Genomic DNA, 9,990 nt, shown 5'->3' with positions numbered 1-9,990 from the left:
ATTCCGCTTGAAAACCAGACGGTGAAGTGTCTCTGGGCAGCAATGATTTTTCCGCCCATTCGTGTTCGAACATAGATTTGGGAATGAAGGTATATCTAGAACCAGTGTCAACCATTAAAGAGCTTTTTTGGCCGTCAATAGTGAACAAAGCTTTTGGTCTGTTACTCCTTTTGTCACCGTCAGAACTGTCACCATCCTCAATACTAAGAATGTTGCCCTTTTGGTCCCTTTGCCAAACATCCCCTTCTTGAACAAGGGCAACTCTGGATTGTGCTTTAGTTTTGCACATTTTTGCAAAATGCCCCAGACGACCGCACTTGAGACATTCTTTATGGGTGGCAAAGCAGAATTTTGAATCGGGGGTGTGCCCCCAGCTCCCACATCTAGAACAAGATTTAGAAAGTGGTTTGTTGGAAAAACCTTTTTTGTACACTACCTTGTTTTTGTTCTTGAGAAGTGCTACAGAACTGGGATCGACATCTACTTGATAACCTCTTCACAAGTGACACTATCAGAAATTTCAGCAATATCATCACTGGGGTAGCGTTTTTGGTGTTCTTTCATACAGGACTCAGATTGTTCTACAACTTGGGCTAAGTTGATGGCCACTTTAAGAGAAGGGTTTTTTGCTGCCCAAAATCTTTCCTGAACTTTTTATTGTTGCATTGGACCATCAGTTGGTCCCTTATCAATTCATCGGCCACTGCGCCGAAATTGCATTTTATTGAGAGATCCCTCAATCTAACGACAAACTCCTCTATAGGTTCATCTCTCTTTTGGTGGTGGGTGTAAAATTCAAAACGATTCATGACTAAATTTTCTTATTTGGGCTACCTGGTTTCGAGCCTACACACGGCTCCATTAGCTTGTAAGGCTTGAGGGAGATACCTAAAAATACGCTGGCCCTCTTTACCAAAGGTACTAAGTAAAAGTGCTTTTTAGGTCGAGCCTAGAGCAGCGCGCATGCGCTGCTTGCGAGACTTTTAGTAAGGGGCTTCAGAAAGCTCACCAAGATCACCACACGCTCGTGCGTGTGTGTTTCTTTCCCGCACAGGCTATTGGCTTTGCGTGCGTCTTTCTAAGAAAGACAGCGCACAATTGGGTAAAGGCAGGCGCATGTCCCGCCTTTCCCAACAAATGTAACCGCCCATGGCCTATTGCTTGCGGTTACGCGCAGCAGCGGCATCTGTTTCTCATTATGACCATTTGTTTATAATAAGCGCGTTCGCTCGCCCCCGCTCTTCATTCGTGCTTTTTTTCACAAGTGTTATTGTGGGCAACGTTTCTGTTTACAGCGATTGAGAACCACCTGCTGGCAGTTAAAGGAAACATTCCTTTGCAACGTTAAAAAATGTCTGCAAAACTCCATTTTTCTTTCTCCAGGCTTTTTGAAAAATCATACGTGCCGGTCGCCGAACGACAAGGCTGACTAGTCTTGGTTCCACTTCACGCCTCTTCAACCACCACGCTATGCTTACTATTTATCTCGCTAGTTCGTTTTCAGCCCAGAACATTCTCATTATCACTGCTTTCCTACATATCTCTTATTCAGTTTTTCGCCAATTCCTTTTTTTTAAAATCTCTTTTTTTAAGTCAATGCCTGCTGATGTAAGACCTGGTCCCCAAAATCGGGTGCTGGTTCCCATTACCTGCAACCACCGGCATAAATGAAGCACTTCCTCTGCCCAGTCGTTTCATGGCCAGGTTGAACATGGAATGAGTGAGTGGGAGAGGTTGAGATAGATGAAAAGCTGCGTGTCTATGAATTAAAGAAACCGCAGCCCTGCCACCAGCCGCCTTCCTTCCCAGTTCACTTGTGTCAATGGCATCTCTTCCAGGAGAGAGGGAGAGGCCATTTTCCCAGGACGTGGTGATGTCAGAGAGTGGGTTAGTGAAGGGTCAAGGAGACGAGCCGATCACAGGTTGGGATCTGCTGAGAGTTCCATCACGCGCAAGTCTGAAGTATGTCATCATCGTTTCCCATCGGCCCTCCTACAGCCCACTATAGCATAAACTGGTGAGTCCCGAACCAGTCACTCCTCCAAGTAACATAAAGCCACAACCAATATACAGGTCAGAGCCCTCGGCCTCTGCAGGGGTAAAGCTGGGCTTCCTGCATGAGGTGGAATGACGGTAGCACCAGGCAGCAGACTCACGGTATGTTAATTGCCCTACATGATTAGGCACAGTATACAGCATAGTTTGTGTGCGGAACACAAGGGTTCCACGGTGCAGAGGTCAAGGCTGAAAACACGGGTTCGAGTGTGCAGCTTCTCGTGGTCCCAGGTCACTGGGGCTTTGTGTTTATCTTTTCAAAGGGAGGGTATTAAAAGGGGGATGCTTTCTCTCTTCCCATGACTGCTCGCGTGCTCTTTCCTCTTTGCTCACGTGTGGTTTTAAAGACCCCCCCCCCACTTCTTCTCAATGGTATACTCCCAGCATAGACCGCGCATTCGGAGGATTATCTGTTGGGAGACACACTTTTCCCAAAATACCACCATATCTGCTGGATGGCCTTCCGGACCCACCCTATATCGAAGAAGGAAGTGCATGCGCTGTTAACACTCCTTCGAGTAATACCCCCCATACTTTTCCACCCGCAAGTCCACATATTATGAAACAAAGGTGCAACTGAGAATGTGGATGACTATTAGTCAAAATGTTTTAGATTAATAGAAAACATTTTTCAATGGGTTCCTATTTGCATTTTTTCATAAGTTGTTGGTTCTATACATCACCTGAGATGAAAACAGTAAATAAAGTTGTTAATAAAACGTCATGCCTTAACAGTCAAATGAAAAGGACTCTCCATTTTCTGTGCAATATACTGTGGTCGGGCATACAGCACTTGTGAAGACCGGATTTGAACCACAGCAACTGCAACTGCCTGTATCTGGTTCACAGTTTAACCACTTCCACCTGCCCCATGTTATATCTAAAATATTAGGGCATGGATGTACCTACACTGCAGTGACTGTCCTGGCTGCCCCTGGTCTCAGTTTGCACCTCAGTGGGCATCTCATCATGCCAGTGACTCGACGCCTTCAGCAGCTAGCATCTCATCATGCCAGTGCAGAGAAGCAGGGTGACTGGCTGCCTTTAGTTGGCATCTCACCGTGCCAGTGCAGAGAAGCAGGGTGACTGGCTGCCTTCAGCAGCTGGTGCAGGGTGACTGGCTGCCTTTAGTTGGCATCTCACCGTGCCAGTGCAGAGAAGCAGGGCGACTGTCTGCCTTTAGCAGCTGGTGCAGAGTGACTGGCTGCCTTCAGTTGGCATCTCATCATGCCAGTGCATAGCAGCAGGTGACTGGCGGCCTTCTAGATGCTTTGGTCGCACATCAATTTAATATTGAAAAAAACAGTACTCCAAATTTAGTTTACTCAAACCATCTTGTAAATCAATGGCCATTGATTTCCCATTTAATCCAAAGATCACACATCACCTGAGTGCATGCATTTGTGCATGAGGCCTGTTGCATGGTTCAAGTCACCACCTCCCGTTTGATGGACCAGGTTCCCGCCTTGGCTGGCACCCCTTGCCCCCTTCCATGTCGCCTTCACAGCAACCACATCTCTGTCGTTAATGCTCTTGCTTAATCCTTCTCACAGGTCATGCAGGATGGAATTATTCTGGTCCTGCCGCTGATACATGAAATGTGACTGGCTGCTGAATGTACTTTCTGATGTTTGTAACCTCACAGCTTGTGTGCTGCATGGCTAAACACTTATAAGATCCCAAAGGTGAGACCTATTGGCTATGTAAATGCTTTTTTCCTTTTGGCACTGAAGTCCTGACCATCTAATGCATCCAAATAGTTCTCAAAAATAATGATCCAATCTTCCCAAAGGTATGGGGGTATTCCAGTTTGCTGCAGAAATTGTGGCGGTGTCAATACAGAAACTTGTGGAGTAGACATACTTGACAAAGCATAAACGTGGTTCTACAGAAGAAATACCATAGGTGTGCACACCCTCATAAAAAGTATGTAATGAGGTGAGTGTGTCACCGACAATAAACACAGTAGTGGCATACAACTGAAGCAATGGTGAGTGTGTCACCGACAATAAACACAGTAGTGACATACAACTGAAGCAATGGTGTGTGTGTCACCGAAGAGCGTACCCTGTAAATGCTTAATGAAGGAACATAACTGTTGTATATGTTTTGCGTGGTTTCCGCGAGCGTTTCTCTTTATACGCTCGTGGAGATCACGCAGCATTGTATTCTTCCATGTTAGCGTGGTTTCCGCGAGCGCCTTCTTTTCCTCGCTCGTGGAGATCACGCAGGGTATTTGTTTTTGAATGGTGGACTCGGGGCGGGGAGAGCGGTTGAGGATTGCGGATTATTGTATAACGTACTCCGGCCTAAGAAGATGGATTAAACGCTTCTCCCAACAACTTTCCTTTTCTCGTTGTTTTCCTTGCTTGATGGGATCCATAGACTTTTTCCCACATTGGCGGCGATCGGGCACGGAACCGCCCATGCATATTTAAAGATAAAATAAAAGAAAGGATCGATTATTTTAAGGAAGGGAGGAATTTTAGAAATCTGCTCATTGCCACTTCTGAAGATTTTATGGGATGTATTTCGGGCACCACCAAGTGTATGAAACTTTTCAGCATAAGTTTCTGCACCATTTAAAAAAAAGAGAATTGCAGACTTTAAAATGCGAAGCCGACGGATTGGGAGCGCATCATTGCATTATCGTTGAGACAAAGAGAGTTGGAAGCAGCAGAGGATTTCACTACCAATCACCTTCGAGAGTTCCGAACAACTCTGTGTTTTTTTTTTGGGGAATCGCTTTGTTTTTCATTCACCATTTTTGGTAGAATTCTCGGACCTGTTTGTTCCTTGGTCTCGTTTCTCCTTACGTTGTGAACGCGCACGTACGTGTTACATCATCACGTCATGCCGTATCTTCCGTTTCGATCTGTTTACCTCGTCACGGAGATTAAGGTGTCTCCATATTTTAAGCATCATTTCATTACGGAAGTTGGATACGAGGCAGCACCTAATTTTCATCGGGAACGCCTGTTTTTGCACGACTATCGCACATGTGGTGGAGCATTTTTATCCCATTACAAAGGGAAGAAACAATTAGCAACATGCACACTGCGTGTTGTGAGGTACATTATTGATGGCTTTTATCATAATTTTATTTCTGTTTAATTCTTAATATATATAAATATTTATTATTATAATTTTTTTTTTTACTTTATGCTTATTGAATTTACAAGTTAGTCATCCTTATTGTGTGACATATCAGGCATTGTACCACCTCCTTCTTTCCTCTCGTCACCAGGTGACCCCCCTATGCCATGGGAAGTATGGGAACCTGTATTTTTGGCATATGTGGAGGTCCTGGAAGGTGACGACTGTGAGCCTGAAAGAAAATTATCATTATTAAAACATTGCTTAGGTGGTTTTGGATTAAAAGAATTTAAAACTTTACCTGCTTTAATCAGTCCTGGGAGAACTAACGTATACCAGTACGCCTCCTCACAACTCAATTTGCGTTTTGGAAAAAAAAAATGTGGTTATGGAAAGATTCATCTTTTATTCTCGCAAATAACGTCCAGATGAATCAATTGAAGACTTTGTTTCAGCACTCAGGTCTCTTGCAGCGTCTTGTGATTTTGAACACATTTCATATGAACAGGTACTAAGAGATCAAATTTTAATGCGTACCAATAGCAAGAAAGTTCAGGAAAGATTGTGGTCCACTCCTGACCTATCATTGAATGCAGCTGTTGACATTGCCAAATCCATCGAACATTCTGAGGAATTTGTGAAAGAAATTAGAGGGAATGAAAAAGGAGATGTATTTAGTGTCAACAAAGAGCCCAAAGATCTTGACAAACAAAAAAAAAACTTAAATCAAAGGGCTGACAACTCCAACAAAAATGTGAGCAAATACAAGAATTCAAACACTAGAGTTGAAAGACACAACCCATCTTTACTCTGTTTTAGATGTGGAAGCAACAGCCATTTGGCAAACTTTAAGGGTTGCCCTGCTATTGATAGAGTGTGTTCTAAATGTAATAAGAAGGGCCATTTTAGTAAGTTTTGTAAAACGATTCCTAAGAAGGTAAATTACATACAATTTACAGATGACGATGACATATCCTATGACAATGATGAAAATGATATCAATACTGTAATCAATGTATGTAGTGATGACAGAGTCTCAAAATTTCCTTCTTGTTTCATCAATGTTGATGGTATTACTCTGAGATTTTTGGTAGACTCTTGCGCTTGGTATTCCATCATTTCATTGAACGTCTTCTATGAGAGTTGGCCAAATAGAAAACTTATTGATCCCGATGTATCTCCAGGGGGCTACACTGGGCACAAGATTGATCTAATAGGTTACTTTTACGCAGATATAAAGTTTTCTGGATGCCATACTTTCAGCAAGATTTATGTGGCAAAATCTGGGAAATCACTCCTAGGGTGGCCACACCAACATGAATTAGGCATCAAGCTTGACCCCAGAGCCAATCCTCCTGTTTTTGTTGTTGAATCTGACGCTCACCATGAGTCCATTACAGTTGATAAATTAATCAGAGAATTTCCTAGTGTTTTCAGTGGGAAGCTAGGGAAATATGAAGGGTTTGAGCATGTTATTAAACTCCACGAAAATTCCATTCCCATTCGTCACAAAGTAAGAAATGTTCCATTGTCATATAGAGATAAATTGAAAGATTTGCTAAATAATCTTTGCAGTGAAGGCATTATAGAACCCATAGAGTCTTCCCCATGGGTTTCTCCCATAGTTATTTCGGTAAAATCTTCAGGGGAACTTAGGTTGTGTGTGGACTTACGCAGTTTAAATCGTGTCATTTGCGTAGATGCACATCCTCTTCCCAACCTGCATGAAATGGTTTCCACTTTAGCTGATGCGCAAGTATTTTCTTGCATTGACTTAGCAAGTGCGTACCACCCAGTAGTCCTTTCTGAAAACTCTAAAAATTTTACAGCATTCATTACAACAGAAGGCCTTTTCAGATATTGCCGCATGCCATTCGGTTTGGCCAGTGCTGCTTCAGTTTTCCAGAGATTGATGAAAGAAACTCTGGAAGGGTTATCTGGTGCCATTGCGTTCCAGGATGACATTCTGGTTTACGGAAAGAATGATGAGGAGCACGATCAAATTTTATATAATGTCATTGCGGCTCTGGCTGAGAAGGGCCTCACCCTTCGGTTGGATAAATGCAAAATAAAAGCAAGGGAAGTAGAATACTTAGGACATACAATCAGTGGGAAGGGAATTAAACCAAAACAAAAACACATTGAGAGTATCACTAATGCTCCTTTACCTACCTCGAAAGAACAGTTAGTTGCGTTTCTTGGGTTAACTGAATTTTATGCAAAGTTTATTCCTAATTATTCTGCTAAAATTGAACCTTTCAGGTGTTTGCTTAAGAAAACTGCAAAGTTCTTGTGGTCGAGTGACATGACTGAAGCTTTTGAAAAATTGAAGACATTCATAGTTAATGCACCTTGTTTAAAACCTTTTGTCCCTGGAAAAAAATGTATAGTCATGGTAGACACCAGCAATCTAGGTCTTGGAGGTGTCTTACTACAAAAAGATAATTGTAATGAATGGATTGTAGCTTATGCGTCTAGAGTTTTAAGAGATGCAGAAAAAAAATATTCGGTTATCGAAAGAGAGTTACTTGATTGCGTATGGGGAGCAGAACACTTTAGAAGTTTTTTGTGGGGGAATGATTTCATTATCAAAACCGACCACAAACCACTTGTATTTTTAATGTCCCCTGGTGGAGGTAGGTCCATGTCTGCACGATTAGCTAGATTGTCATCAAGACTACAATCTTTCCACTTTTGCATTGAGTACGTTCAAGGGAAGGCGAATATGCACGCCGACTGTATGTCCAGGTTACCTGTGACTAGCGACAAGAATTATCAAGATGATGATTGTGAAGTTGCTTTCACCACACATGATATGAACTTAAATCATGCTGAAAAAGCAAGTCTGTGTGAGGATATCTGGATTGATGCAATGAGAAAGGATGTTGAACTAAATACTGTCAAGAAATATATTGTGCAAGGTTGGCCAGAATCAAGGAAGTTATCTGGTGACATGATGAGTTTCTCAAAGATTCATTATGAATTAGCTATCGAAAATGGGTTAGTCATGAGAGTGGACAAAATAATTCCGCCTTTTGGCCTTAGAAACACCATCATGGAGATTGGTCATGAGGGACATTTGGGAGTTTCATTTACTAGAAGGCGGATTAGGGAGGCATTTTGGTGGCCTGGGATTGATTCTTCTGTTGAACATTTTGTACGCAAGTGTAGTAAATGCTCGAATAGTGACAAATCAGCTGTTCCTTTGCGTGTTGAATCCCACCCTGTTGACTATCCTGTTGGTCCATGGAGGAAATTAGGGCTTGATATCATTGGTCCATTTCATGTTCTTCCCAGAGATAAATGTTTTGGCATTGTTTTGATTGACTATTTTTCAAAGTGGCATGAGGTGAAGATGGTCAAAGAAGTCACTTCGCAAAGTGTAATTGAATTTTTAGATAACATATTTTGTAGAGAAGGAATTCCGCAAGAAATTGTTACGGATAATGGACCTCAATTCATTAGTAAGGAGATGGAGTCATTCTTTGGAAAATGTGGCATAACTCATAGGAGAATATCTGTGTTCCACCCAGAGTCTAATGGTCAAGTAGAACGCTTTAATCGTGTGGTGAAGGAAGCGATCCAACTTTCTACTAAGGGCGGCCTTAATTGGGGTAATGCCTTACAATCCATGTTACTAGCATACAGGACATCTCCCAATTCAGTGACTTTAGTTAGTCCATTTGAACTTTTGAGAGGACGGAAACCTAGTACTAGTTTATTTCCATGGTGGTTAACGAAAGGTTTGGATGACAACAAGTTGATTGCTGTTGATTATGATGTTGTTAAACAAAGAGTAAATGAGTACAAAAAAAAAATGAAACAGGCTATGGATAAGCAGAGAGGTTTGGTAAGCAGACAAAAAATTGTTGTTGGTGATTTTGTTCACATAAAAAGGAAAGAGAGTGTTCTGAAAGGTTCTCAATGTTGGTCAGATCCAAAAAGAGTTGTAGAAGTCTTCAACAATGCGGTGAGAATAGAGGGTGGAAGTGTTTGGAATTTGAACAGGATTTCTGTGTTCAAGGGGATGGTCCAATCACCTAGGAATCTTAGCAAAGATACATGTTTGGATAATGTGCACAATGATACATCTCCTAAACAGCACCCTGGTTGCTCCTATTGGAACAGTGTTTCTCCCAGGAAGAAACGTGAACATCATTGTCCTGAAAGGTTTAAAGATTATATTATGGATTAGTACACTTGTTAAAGGGGGAGAGTATTAATCATAAATAAATAAACAAATAAAAGGGGGAAGATGTGTTGTATATGTTTTGCGTGGTTTCCGCGAGCGTTTCTCTTTACACGCTCGTGGAGATCACACAGCATTGTATTCTTCCATGTTAGCGTGGTTTCCGCGAGCGCCTTCTTTTCCTCGCTCGTGGAGATCACGCAGGGTATTTGTTTTTGAATGGTGGACTCGGGGCGGGGAGAGCGGTTGAGGATTGCGGATTATTGTATAACGTACTCCGGCCTAAGAAGATGGCTTAAACGCTTCTCCCAACAACTTTCCTTTTCTCGTTGTTTTCCATGCTTGATGGTATCCATAGACTTTTTCCCACAATACCAAATACAATAGTATGAGGAATTTATGTGAAGTGCCTTGGGTGTGCGTGTCACCGCTGCAACACAATGCAATGGTGCCAAATGAATTAGTCAGTCGATTGCGGTGTGCGTGTCACCGTAGGAGGGTGCACACTAATGTGTAAACCATGAAGAAAGCAGTGTGCATGTCACCGTAGAAAATTCACGCCAAGATGAGATGAGTAAAGTAGGCTGAAGAATGCCGAAATTAAATAAAATGGCCGCCTTACATGCAACGTGATGAGTGCGTCAGAAACT

The sequence above is a fragment of the Triturus cristatus genome, chromosome 1_1, assembly GCF_964204655.1.
Source record: "Triturus cristatus chromosome 1_1, aTriCri1.1, whole genome shotgun sequence".
In the NCBI taxonomy this organism is placed as follows: domain Eukaryota; kingdom Metazoa; phylum Chordata; class Amphibia; order Caudata; family Salamandridae; genus Triturus; species Triturus cristatus.
This window is presented reverse-complemented; position numbering follows the sequence as displayed.